Below are 14,732 nucleotides of genomic sequence, written 5' to 3' on the forward strand. Positions count from 1 at the left end.
GCAAATGATAATCACATGACTCCAAGATACTGTAACCATTGTGAATGCCTGCCAATTGCCAAGCACTGGAATTTTGATCATGTGCCTGGGGATGCTGTGATGATTTTTTTTTATTAAAAGTTTTACAAATTTAATACAATATAACCCAAACCCCTTCCCCCACTCCCCCACTTCACAGAGGTGATTACAGGGTAACAAATAAACAATCTAACATTACCCACCTATTCTAACAACCAAACCATAACATACTTTAACTCTTTTTTCAAAACAAATATTAACAAATTAAAAACAATATAGTTAAACCATAACACTAAAAATAATATAAATTCAATCATATTAAACTATTAATAATAACCTAAAATCTACTCATACGCAAGATAATACTTTTCAGTCTCATATTTCTTTTGAATATAATCAATCCATCTTCTCCAGACCGAAATGTATTTTTCTTGTGAATGGTCCTTCAAATAAGCGGAAATTTTCGCCATTTCTGCTAAGTTAGACACCTTAAGTATCCATTCTTCCATAGTAGGCAAAGAATTTTTCTTCCAATATTTCCCCACCAATAATCTTGCAGCTTATTGCAGTTATAAGATTCAACATCAAATTAGTTTCTATGACATCAAAATCAACCATAATACCCAACAAAAATAATTGTGGAGTAAGCTTTGGGATGCTGTGATGATTGAGTACCGGTCCTAAGTCACTTTTTTTCAGTGCTGTTATAATTTTGAATGGTCATTAAATGAATGGTTATAAATCAAAGACTACCTCTAATGTACTAATATGGAGCAATTGAATGAGACAGAAAATCCTGATAGTTTTTAATTCAGATTATGCAAACTGATAAAATGGGGCCAGGAATGCTGAGATGTTCATTAACCAAAACTTCCCAAAGTTGTTACAAATAGAATGGAAAATACTTCTAAATCTTTATGAAACAGGATAGTTTTACATGTCACCAGATAACTTCTTGGGGCTGAAATTTCAAATGTATATCTGCATTCATCATGGATTAATTTAACACATAATTTCAAAAGAATGTTGCTAATGCTGATGCCAAGCAGAATGTCATCCCACAAAGCTCTTAATAATTCTTGACACACTCTAAATCAGGGGTGTCAAACTCAATTTCACTGAGGGCCGCATCAGCATTGCGGTTGCCCTGGGGGGGGGGGTATGGCCAGAGTGAGTGCTGCCTACTTGGTGGGCGTGAAGTAAGTGTGGCCTACTGGGTGGGCGTGGCCAGTTCTACATCATTCACGTCAAGGGTGCCTATGGGGGCCTGGGCAGGAGTGGGACAGATCTGAGGGTCTCTGGCAGAAGGGGGTAGGACCAGGGCAAGTGCCAAAGCATGGTCCACTGGGGCAAGTGCCAAGATGGCCACCACAAAATTGTACATTGGCTCAGGGCTGGCCTGGGCCAGGGCCAAGGCAGCGGGGGCCGTTCCCTCACTCTTTCCAGGATGGCTTCGCGGGCCACATGAAACTACTTCACGGGCCACATCCAGCCCTCGGGCCTTGTGTTTGGCATGTCTGCTCTAAATGTACTAATCAATATGCCTGTGCCAAGAACTTGTACCAGTTTTTCAACTGTGTATTGGATGAATTGAATTCAACTGTTTTCATTGCTCCTCCTTTTAGTAGTTCTTGTTAGTGGCACCAACTCTAACATCTTAATGATTCAACTGATTTAAGACAGTTTTAAAATATATTATTTCCATTCAGCATTTTTCAAAGGTGAGGCTTTATTCTTTTTGCTTTCTGGAACCAGACTTAACAGACTTTTTTATATCACAAAAAAAAATCTTAGCATCTGAAACAACTTGTCTAAAACATTGTATGGACAAAACTATACAGGTAGTCTTTGACTTACAGCAGTTCGCTTGGTGACTGTTTGAAGTTACAACGGCACTGAAAAAAAGTGACTTATGACCATTTTTCACACTTATGACCATTGCAACGTCCCCATGGTCATGTGATAAGAATTCAGACACTTGGCAACTGGTTCATATTTATAACTTGCTGTGCCCCAAGGTCATGTGATCACCTTTTGCAACCTGACAAGCAAAGACGATGGGGAAGCCAGATTCACTTAACAACTATGTGACTAATTTAAGAACTGCAGTGATTCACTTAAGAAATGTGGCAAAGTCATAAAATGGGGTAAAACTCACTTAACAAATTTCTCACTTAGCAGTATAATTTGAGGATTACCTGTATTTGTTATAAATCTAAATCAGGGGTTTGTTCAGTTCAAACACCAGCTCTGGTTTTTATTTTATTTTATTTTATTTTATTTTAAAATAGCAGCTGCCAACTGTTTTGACTATGCTTCTTGGAAATGAGCTTGTTAGAAATCTTTGTTCTGAAATTGTAAATCAGCATATAAGCCACATCTTTCATAAGCATTGTCATTGATGTGTCATACAACTTTTGTTTTCTTGTGCTTGTGACAGGATAATTTAATTAGGTGGTTTTGATGCAACATGCATTCGTCACTCCCCCAAAATGTGTGGTTTGAAACATTTCTTTTTAACATCATTTTTGTGCAGATTGTAAAACTAGGCTACAGTCTGCTATAACAATGGTCTCCTTGATTTTTAAAACTTTTTAGAAAACAGGTTTTGTAATTTAAATCTAATCATCTGGCAACATAAGGCTGCAAATGCATTCATTTGGAATGACATAATTGAATTCTTTACTGCCTCTTTAAGCCTCTGATATGGATTAGTGATATAACAATATGCAGATGTGCCAATTTTTCCGGTCACTTCTAATTGGTACTGTGCAACATTCATTCTCCGAAAAGTGCTTCCACATGTGCAGGAACACAGATCTAGCACCTGTCTGCAACACAATTGTGCCTTTTTCTATGACTTTATCATAGCCATATATTAACAATTGGTCTAAGTGAGGAAGATATTCTGTCTATAATATGAACAAAGTACAAAATGATTTTTTTAACTTAGCAACGTTACCTTAGTTGTCATTGAGTTTACTATTACTTTTTCTTTTCCTATTTTCCATTTTTCCTGTTTTCTGTTAAGATTATCAATTCTCAGATTTGTCTTATTGACTCTTTTGACTCAGGATCAGTATCTGCTTCTTAAGTAATGAGCTGATCCATCATTTATTATTTCCTTATGTGCCAAAAGTCCAGCAATTTCTATCTTCAGCAGGTCAAATCTAACATTTCTTGCAAGTGATTTACTAAAAATTCACCCAAAACATGGACTTTCAATTTTATCTTTTACTAAATACTCTTTTAGTAATTTTATCTTTTACTAATAGTCCTTTAGGAAGGAATCCGGTTTTCTGAATACTTCAAAGAATCGTGGGCAAAGACGCAAGTATTTAGTCATTTTCTTATAGAATACTTGTGAGCTATGCAAATCCTTAAATGCAAAGGGGAGTGTGCCAATCCCACAACTCTTTACAAATGGTTAAGACACACATGTCTTTTCCTAGGTTCACAAGACTGCATTCACTGCCTGGAAACACTGGCTTACCATTTGAAAAAGAGATGCTTTGTATGCGCTCCTATGCAGCTTTTTCAAAGGATTTGCCCAGCTGAATGCTTAAATGCTTATTGGGGAAGCATGATTATAAAACATGGCATGTTGTTACCACCAGAGGTCATCCAGTACCTTGTTGGTTAAAGTAAAACAATATCTGAAAACTAAAAATACATATGCTAAAATAGATTGTACATTTTCAGAAAAAAATATTCTTTTCCCTATACCATATATCAGACATGTCAAACTCGCGACGTCACATGACGTTGTGCCATGTATCAGAATCTTTTCCCCATTGCCGGCAATGGGGTGGGCGCGGTTTTGGCCTGACGTATCCAGCCCACGGGCCGGCAGTTTGACACCCTTGCCATATATAAATCTAATAAGAATCTGTCACACACAAATCTCAGGTACATCTAGCCACTAATAATATAGAATATTAAAATACTCTAGCTTTCCCAAAATTAAAATAGCTATGTTCCAATTAGGATATTTGCTGTGGATTTAAGTCAGTCCTCTTTCTCCACTCCTTAAATCAGGCATGTCAAACTCTCAATGTATCAGGACTTTTTCCCCATTGCCGGCAATGGGGTGGGTGTGGTTTCGGCGTGACGCATCCAGCCCGCAGGCTGGCAGTTTGACATGCCTTCCTTAAATGAACCAATGTAGCTGTGATTTGTAAAACAATAAAAATACGCAATTAAAAAAATAACTTGCTGGAGAGGTTTCTAGTATTTTCCAGTATTTAAGCCAGAAAACTCCCCTCCTCCTCCTCCATATTATTATTGGCAATTACAGTAAGTAGCTGTATGATGGACTCAGTTCAAGGCATAGTTTGGGCCCCAGGCAAAAAAAAAGCCCTAAAGCTGTGCCATATTCTCAGACAGGTTAGATCAGATTGCTTTACAAGTCCCCCTGATTTTTACATACACTTTTCCCCATGTATGTACAAAAAAGAGACATTTGCAATTGTTCAACTCCAAACAGCAGGAAAAAGTGGAAATGCCAAAATTTGTATTAATGTTAGTTAATGTTTCAATGCATTCCTGTTTTGAAGGCATTTGGCTAACAGGTGCGTTACAAGCCTTTTTATTTAGTTTGGTAAAAGAGATGTCCACCAAAAACAAAATAAAATAAAAAACCCACCCAAAGAATGGAAAAGCAAGCACTGTTTTAAAAAAAAATCCTTAAAACTAAAGCTCAGTTCATAGATGAATCACCATGTTTCCAGCTTTCTTTTTTCATTATTCACAAAATTAAAGCATAATGAGATTTTAATCACTCCCATAGAGATATTTGCTAACCAGCTTAAACATGCCTACTTATAATCACTTGGCAATGTTAGGTCATGTTGAGACAGATACTGGCTATAGTGCTTCAAAATCAAGTGGGGAGGGAAGGATCCAGAACCTTTTTTTACTTTGGAGAAGGAAACTGCATTTCTTCTAACCAAGAGATTGGTGGGACGGTAATTGAGTGGGAGATCTTACTGAGACAACAGTCAAGATCCAAAATAATATAGATATAGGTAGTCCTCAACTTACAACAGTAATTGAGCTTGGAATTATGGTTGTAAGCAGTGGTGGGATTCAACTATGTGAACAACCGGTTCTCTGTGTCGATGCCACCTCTGGAAGTCTGTTCTGGGCCTGGGCAACAAAAAATTAGCTACCAATTCTTCTGAAGTGGTGCGAACCGGCTGAATCCCACCACTGGTTGTAAGTCATGCTGTCGTTAAGTGGGCCATCACATGACCAGCTGGATTTTACAACCTTTTTCTTTGCAACATGGATTAAGCTAAGCTACAGTCATTAAGACAGATGTGCCCTTGGAACAGAGACGAGGAACTTTTGGTTCTGCAAATCTTATTAGCCTGAACGAGCAGGATCAAAGATCAAGGATGATAGGATTTGCAATGTAACAACATCTGGAAGATTGTGCATTCCTGGTTCTTACGTTGCATTTAGTTCTTGTGTTGCTCTCAAGGTTTCTAATGTTGTTGCTATGTCTCATGATAAAGTCCCTATTAGTAAATTTAATTTATGTTTTTTTTTCACCTGCCTCATACACTTGGTCATTTGTTGTAGTGTGGGTTCTTACACTGCGGCTAGTAGCTCTTGTATAAACAATATCCAGGTACAGGCTGGGCTCAAAGAGATAAACTGCTTTCTATCTTAAACAAAAGGACAGGAGAAAATCAGCAAGAAGCTAACAATATTGAACTGCCTGGGTAGAAAGTTCCCCTGGGAAAGCAAAAACACTCATTAAAACTCATATGTGGTATTTCTTTCCTCAATAAACCTTATTCATCAAAATTCAAAAGGATTGTGTTTCTGGATTTTTTTTAAAAAAATATTATTACAGTTTGACACTTGTTAATAATGATAAATGCATTTGTTCTTTACAATGAAAACGGTTGTCTTAAGGTCTTAATTGTATGACTGAATACAGGTACTCCTCAACTACAGCCATAATTGAACCCTGCAATTATGGCCATAAATCATGACAGTCGTAAAGAAGATTATATGATTGGACCCGATTTTATTATCTTATTTGGCGGCCGTCATAAGGTGAATGCTACACTTGTTAAGTAAAATATTGTTAGCTATGGCACCTTTTTTCCAGAAACCAGAAATAAAAGCCAGTTTCCGGAAAAAATGTTGTAAATTGGGGTCATGACCATGGGGTGCCTCAAAAGGTAGTAAATGTGTACTAGTTGCCCAGCACCCAAATTGTCATGACCTTGGGGGGGGGGAAGACAGATATTAAAACTTTGGAGCCCAGTTGTAAGTAGCTTTTGGGGATTCATTGTAACAGTCATTAATGACCATTATAAGTTGAGGACTACCTGTATACATACGCAAGTGTCAGGCGCAAACAACCAGACCACACTTGAAGAGTTCAATTAATTATTTTATTGCTCAAGCCTATACACAAGAATCTTCCTGGACTGGTGTTTTGCACCTGGGTGAGACTAGATGAGATTCAATGGCATTCAAGGGGGGGTGTGTCAAACCTCACCCTCTTGTGCTCACATAGGGATTCTAGATAACGTCCCCATTTGGCTCCTCCCCTTGGCTTGGCCAGTTTGTCTGACTATGATTATCTTGAAGACATTTGTGGTTTTCAGGGGTGCTTCTGTGCAAATAACCAGATGTGAGACATTGTGAAATTGGACTCTAGGATCAGATAGGATTTTTTTTAATTTTTTTTATTTTTTAAACCAACAAAACAAAACAAAACATAACACACATATACACACAGTGTATACTCCTCCCTTTTTTAACAGCGATTTTGTTACGGTAATCTATTATTTACATTTTTTCCCCTTATTCTTCTTTAGAATATTTGTCCTTGTTGCCCTGTTGTTTCTTATTTGCATTTTTCTTCCTTCATACTATACTTCATACTAAGAATAATACATATTATTATTACTATACATTATTATACACACATTTTCCACTTTTAACCTTTCCACATTTATTCTCCTCTATTATTTCTAGTCTCCAACCAGTCATACCATTTGTTCCATATTAGATAGTACTCTGTGTCTTCCTTTTCTTTTATCTCTTTTGTTAATTTGTCCATCTCAGCACAGTGCAGGATTTTCCTTATCACTTCTTCCTCTGATGGTATATTCTCATTTTTCCAGAACTGTGTGTATGCTATTCTTGCTGCTGTTGTTATATGTAGAATTAAGTACCGTATTTCTTTACTATATTTTCTATTTAAAATACCCAACAAAAAGATCTCTGGTTTCCAGTCTACGGGTTGGTCTATTATTTCTTCGATCCATCTTCTTATTTTAGTCCAGTATTTTTTCGCAACTGGGCATGTCCACCATAAATGATAATATGTTCCTTGTACTTTTTTTACATTTCCAACATGTTGGCGAATTGTTCTGGAACATCTTGGCAAGCTTTGCTGGTGGAAGATGCCATCTGTAAAACATCTTCAACTGGTTTTCCTTGAATGCCGCTGACATAGTCATTTTATGTTTATTTCTCATATTTTTTCCCATTTCTCCAATTCTATGTTATATCCAAAATTTTTTGCCCATCTAATCATTGTGTCTTGGACAACCACGTCTTCCATTTTATATCTCAATAGGTATTTGTATAAATTGCTAATTAATTTTATTTCTGTTCCATGTATAATTTTATCCCATTCTTGCGGCTCTTTTTGTATTTCATATAATTTTTTGTCCTCTGTATATTTAGATTGAATTTGTCTAAATGTCCACCAGTCAATATCTCTGTCTATATCTTGTTCCAATTCTTGTTTTGTTTTCAGATTTCCCTGTTCATTTACTAATTCCTTGTATCTAATTATCTTATTTATATCCAGTAGGTTTGGGTGTTTCAGAGCTTCTGTTGGGGATAACCACATTGGAATTCTTATATGTTTTTGTTTTATTTTTCCCAAGTCTGTAGCAATGCATTCCTAACTATGTGTCTTTGAAAGTATCAGGATCAGATAGGATTGTCAGCTTTATTTCTATATAGCAACTTTTATATGTGAGCTTCTGTTGGATACTATAGCTTTGGTTGGCAATGGAGTTCCTTAGGCTTATAATCTTCAAGGACTTCAACCTGCCATCACTAATGGACCTGATGCAGCTTATTTGAGGGCCTTTAGAGATGTGCAGAAGCCATTGCCCAGGCAAAAAGGCTATTTTTAAAGTTCAAAAAGTCCAGATCCGTACTCAGATGTGGCTCAGACAGATACACTGCTCTAATTTACTGAATTTTAATGAGAAGAAAAGAGTTCAGGATACTCCGACCTACAAGATTCTGTTATTATACCAGTCTTAATAAAAGTAGTTTTAGCTTTCCTGTGGTGTTGATTTTATAGTCTAGCCTACCTACCTACAGTACCTAATGAAATAATTCATCAGCCTGATACAGAAACCAGCCATACCTGGTTTTATCTTGGAGCTGTGAGATTGTGATCTGGAGTTGGAGAATGCCACTTTTAATCCCCTATCATGGACAGATCACTAACCTTGGAGAGTTCAGTGGATGCTCCCCATTGCATGGAAGAGGATCAATAAAGAAATTACTTGTAAACAGTGGTTTTTTTTATTCTTTGGCCTGGCATTTTATGATGTTTGCAAATCAATCATAGTCACTTGAGTGAGGTGGGTGGTGTAGAAATCAAATAAATAATTAAATCTGTCAACTATCAGTATCCTGATAAACATCTCTGCTCTCCAGATGCTGTCTCATTTTCCCCCAATGCCTGGATGAGGGAAAATAGGCTTCATTTAATTCTAGCAAGAACAAGTGACTCAGCCTTTGTCCCCTAAGCCTAAGGATCTGCTTCTAGGGATTTTCCACCTTTGGTTGCGGGTGGGGTTGCTCTCCCCTGCTCAATGCTGGTGCACAATTTGGAGCTCTGTCTGGACCCAGCTCCTGCTTGAAAAACAGATGACCGTTATGATGGGAAGACTTCATACAACTCCATCTTGTATGGTAATTGTGTTCATTCCTGGATCAGGATGTTTTGTTAATAATCATTGATGCTTTAGTCATCTCCTGGTTAAATTTCTGCAACACATCTAAATGGGACTGACTTTGAAGGTGATCCAAAAGCTGCATCTGGTCCAGAATATAGTATAGTAGCAATGGACACACCTCAATTACACCTATGTTACTGATGATATTACCTAATTTGAGTAATGAAACATCTGCAGAAAAACAGCCAAGCTCAGAGAGCACCAAGGAACCCTCAGTTATGTTACTCCACAAGCTGCATGATTCCTGACAGACTTTCAAATAAGATTTAAAATCCTGTTTATAAAGACTTGCATGACACAAGGCAAGGGGCCACCTATTTACTATTACTTATGCCTATCTCACAAGATTGAACCAGGTGGGCATTCTCCAGGTCTCTTCTTTGAAGTAGTATCATCTAATGCAGTGGTTCTCAACCTTTTTAATGCCACGACCCCCAACCGGTTGTAAGTCGAGGACTACTCAACCGGTCGTAAGTCGAGGACTACTCAACTGGTGCAGCACCGTTTGCAGAATGGGACTTTTGGCGGGCTCAGCAGGGCAGAGACAGCCTGGACAATTCCTATTGGCTTTTGAAAGCCAATAGAATTAGACTCTATTCAAGAGAGTCTATTCTATTGGCTTTCAAAAGCCAATAGAATAAAAGGGAGTAGCACAGCTAAGGAAAAGGGGAAAAAATGGCGGACTGCGTTGTTTGGCGACCCCCGTGAAATGGTTGTTTAACCCCAAATGGGGTCCCTACCCACAGGTTGAGAACCACTGATCCAATGGAATCCTGAAGATGTGCCTTCTCCATTGCTGTGCCTGCCCTTTTGGACAAGTTTCCCTCGCCCTGACTCTATTATCCTTCTGTATTCAGGTAGTTCTTGAGATATATGACTGTAATGGAACCTGGTTATTATGGTAGTAAATCATAATGGTCATAAAATGGGTCAGTCATGTGACCAAGCTGATTTTACAACCTTTTTTGTGGTGGTTGTCAAGTGAACACTGCTGTCATAAAGTAACAGCCACGGTTGTTGAGCAAACCAGTGATTCACTATGGGCTGGTTTTGCTGAAAATCACAAACAAATGCTGGTTTTCAGCAAAACCATCATAAAACACAGTCACATAACCATGGGGATGACAACCATTAGAACTTTGAATCCTCCTGGTTGTTAGTATCTCTCCAGGTAGGTCCATTATAACTTTGCAGGGTTATTAAACAAGTGGTCATAAGTCAAGAAATACCTGTAGGCTGTGGGGACTAACTTTTCTCCCAGATATTGGGTCAAAATAGTAACTGAGCCAATTCTGTTGTGAAAATGAATTTTAGCCATATCAGGCTTTGATTATGTGTTGAGTATGTTTGATATATTGCTTTTATGTTGTATTTTTCTTTTTTTACTTCATTGTAGGTATTTAAAAAAAAAGCTCATAAACTCTGCCAGAGTCACAAATTATGAGTGGGGTGTTTTGATAAATTCCATTTAATAATCATTAATGATTTTAGGAGAATTGATTGTACAATCTTCTAGAGATAAATATGTCTTTATTTATGGGGGATTGAAAGTGTGCATAAAACAGTCTAAGAAAGAATTAAACCATTTTAAATATAACTAAAATACAATAAATTCCACCTCTCACTTATAGCAGACTCTCTTGAATATTTGTATTACCTTATGTCTAAAAAAAAGAGATCCAGTTTAATGTAATGGTTAAGGCATCAAGCTAAAAATTGGGAGACTGCGAATTCTAGTCCCATCTTAGGCAGAAAGCCAGCTGGGTAATTTTGGGACAATCATTCTCTCTCAGCCTCAGGAAGCAGGTAATGCCAAATCATTCAAAATCTTGCCAAGAAATCTGTGAAAACACAAAGGCACACACACACACACTCACACACACACACACACACACAATCTAAAAAGGCATCTTACAGTGTTTCCAACTGGTGCAGATTTACAATTAAAATGCCTAAAAAAAGATTAATCCAAATAGCCTTTCAATGTCTCTGAACCAAAACTAGTATAATTCAGGTCTGGTCAATAATTCAGCAACGTTCTCCATTTTTGGCTAATACATTGAGGAAAACATCTGAGACAGACTTTTCGACAACCTGTCATTTAACACGATGACCTTGTTGCTCCTGTAAGGCTAAAATTTCTCTGCCTGTTTATAAGAGCAAGTAATTGATTTCAGTAGGTTTGTATGAGAATATTGCAACAGAGAATGTCTCTTGCTTGGCAAACCAATTATTTCCTGTGGTCATGTCTTCTTTCCCACCTGCAGCATGACACAAATACCCAGTCCCATTTGGGGTGACCCAGTGTCCTTTCCTCTTATTCCAAGAAGGAACAAATCTGTGGTTTGTCTCCTCTGCTTACAGAGTCCTGAGAGTGACTATTTTTGTGGTTGCCTTTCCTGGCAGTGAAGGGTTTCTAGGAGTCTCTCACTCCGCATTTTGAGGGCGACGAGTGAGCTGGCAACAATAAAATTGCAAAGCTAAACCAAACATGAACTCAGATAGGAGAGGAATCTGAAAATTTGCCAAAATGAACATTCTTGTTCAGTAAACACTTAAAAGTTTATCTAGTCCTCTTTCTGCCACTTTGAATGAGAGAAAAGGGAATAGAGATTAGAGTCCATTATATATTATTATAATTATTTCACAAGAATGTCCTTACCATTAGTTTCATTATACAATAACAGCAAAAGTTTTTATGTGCAATGATTTTGGGATTTAAAGTCAACAATGGACAATAAAAAAATTGAAACAGTGAAATAGAAGTGTGAGACATAAACATTCACAAATAATTAATGTGAGCAAATAACATTATGATTTATAACAGCTGAACATTCTGATGATTCTAGGAAAAAGGGGCTAATAGTATATTATATTAATATATTTTAATTTTAATTTATAGAGGCCCAGGGCTTTGAAGGTTCTGCGCAATGTGTTAACTGTTCCCAGCAACGTATTTTCCCAGACAGATGTTCTGATGTTGTTCCAGGGATCTGTTGGAGCCATTTTCCCAGCTTAGAAGTAACAGCCCCTGAGTGCTGTTACGGCATCACTGTGACCATTCTAGCCTTTACTTTCCACAATCTCTCTTGTTCAGGGGTGTCAAACTGCTAGCCCGCGGGCCGGATGAGTCACACCAAAACTGCACCTACCCCATTGCCGGCAATGGGGAAAAAATTGTGATATGTCGTGACATGTCACATGACATCACAAGTTTGACACCTGTGCTCTAGTTCCTCCATCAGGCCCTAATATTTCTCCAGCTTCTCCTACTCCTTCTTCCTGGTATTACTATCACTTGGCATCACTATATCTATCACCACCACTGTTTTCTGGTTCTTGTCTACAATGTCTGGTTGATTGGTCTGGATCTGTCCATCTGGATCTAGAAGTCTGTTATTGTCCATGACTTCTACGGAATCTCCTATCTGAACTTCAAAGGGTCTAGTCCAGACATGCCAAACTCGTGACATCACACAATATATCGGGACTGTTTTGCCATTGCCAGCAATGGGGTAAGTGTGGCTTCCATGTGATGCATCTGGCCCGCGGGCTGCAATTTGACACCCCTGGTCTAGCCCATATACTGTGCAGTTGTTCCTGTGCACAATGCCAGCAATTTGGTAATGCCATTGAATGTATGCTGTTCATGCTTGCAACTTACACTCTGCCTCTATGTGTTGGATTGTCTCTGAGGCCTCTTTGCATAGGTTTCACCTCAGGTCCTTTCCATTTACTGATTTTTTTTAATCCACTTCTTGTTTTCATTGGAGGGCATAATGTTTTCCAAACACAAATATGATGAATGTATGAGATGGCAAGGGTGAAAGATGAACCAGCTATGCAGAAAGATGTAGTCAGGGAGGATATTTATATGAGTTTTATTTGATTATTTCATAAGTCTGGCAGAATTAATAATAACAAATGCAAAATTGCAGAATTGGAGAATATTTCCTACTGGGAATTTCCAATGGACAGAAAAAATTACACACTTTCAACATTAAAGACAGATGTTTGCTGAGCGGGGCAGAGCTGACAAATTTTTACACAGACTATAGGAGTGTCATTTCTATAGACAAAAAGAAGGGAGTAAGTACACATTTGTTCCTGGTTGGTGTAAAAAGTGAGGTTTTATTTGGTCTCACTATGCTTATTTTGAAATCCCCTTCATCGTGGTTTATAAAAACATGGTTTATGGTTTAATGAAATCAATCAATTGTGGCTTATAAATTTACTATAGTTTAAGCAAGCCATGCCGTAACAGGAATTTAAACCCAGTTGTTAAGTTGGACCTCCTGCAATGTAATGTTGTAACTTCTTTTTATTGCTTAATGGCTTGTAGAAGAGACTTGTAAGGCTTCTTGGGACTGTGGGAGGGAGTGGCTGGTGGCTGGAGGAAAGGAAGAAGAATGGTTCACCATTAAAAGGTGAATTAATTGCCTGGAAGAGGTGGTGACTTAATTATTCCTGTTTCAAGATAGCAAGAGGCTGTACTACCACCAATATTCAGAGATTGTAGGAAAGGGGAGCTTGGAGGACCACAAAAAAAGACCTGGAGCGAAGGCTCCATTCATGATGACTTTTGTTGGAAAAATACATTTTCTCAAAACGCACTAGATCTATTTTGTTTGTGGTTCTTCCTGTGTAAGGCCCTTGGACATCTGCTTCAAAGATGGGGCACCATCAGGACACCTCATTCTTCATCAATACTATCGAAGTGGTAAATGGAGAAAAATAGCATTGTCCTTTCCTGAGTCCAAAAGTAGTAAGAGAGACCCATAAATATTAGCAGAGAGACAGATAGGAACTCTATTTAAGGACTGTGGTGTAACAGAAGACAAATCTGGGCAAAATGGAAATAGTTGAGGCTTGGCACTTGACGTCTACAGAAAGTATGACCTTGTGCCTTGACCATCCTGGTCTGCATGGCTGGCTGCTGTCTTTCCAGGTTTTGCTGACAAAAGCTGCCTCTGCTCCTTGGCTTGGCAAAGACTCTGTTATCAAACCTGCAGGAGCCATCTCTGCTGGGAAGCAAGTGGTTCTTACAGTTCTTACCACAGACCAGAGATGGCTAACCAGTGGTAAAGTTAGATCATTTGAGACTCTAGCCTTGAAGGTCTTTTTTTATTTTTTTTATTTTTTTTAATTGAAAATTTTTAAATTTTACAAAACAATACGATTCCCTTCCCCAAACCCCCCCAACCCTCCCATGCCCTCCCCCGACCTTCCCAGAACTGAATACAGGCTTAATTAATATTTTTTCAAAAAGTCTTAAAACAAATATAAACCATAAACAAATCTAAATACATTAATTAAAGAAATTGTAAACTAGTTAACAATAATATATGTATAAAAAAAAACAAAAATACAAGGAAATAGGAGAAAATAGGAAGAAAGAAAAAGGAAAAAAGTCTATAAAATATCTTAAATTTTAAGTATAAGTTATTGAAAAGCTAAATAATATTTTTTCATATCCAACTTATATTGTATAAAGTCTATCCATTTTTTCCATACCAAAAAATACTTCTCTTGTGATTGGTCTTTCAAGAAAGCCGAAATCTTTGCCATTTCCGCCAAATAAGAAACTTTAAAAAACCACTCTTGCAAGGTAGGCAAAGATTCCTTCTTCCAACATTGCCCTACTAACAACCTTGCCGCTGTGATTAAATTTAACATCAATATAGTCTCTTTAGTATC

This window comes from Crotalus tigris, unplaced genomic scaffold, assembly GCF_016545835.1.
Source record: "Crotalus tigris isolate CLP2741 ecotype Arizona unplaced genomic scaffold, ASM1654583v1 scf7180000018809.685583, whole genome shotgun sequence".
NCBI classification, from domain to species: domain Eukaryota; kingdom Metazoa; phylum Chordata; class Lepidosauria; order Squamata; family Viperidae; genus Crotalus; species Crotalus tigris.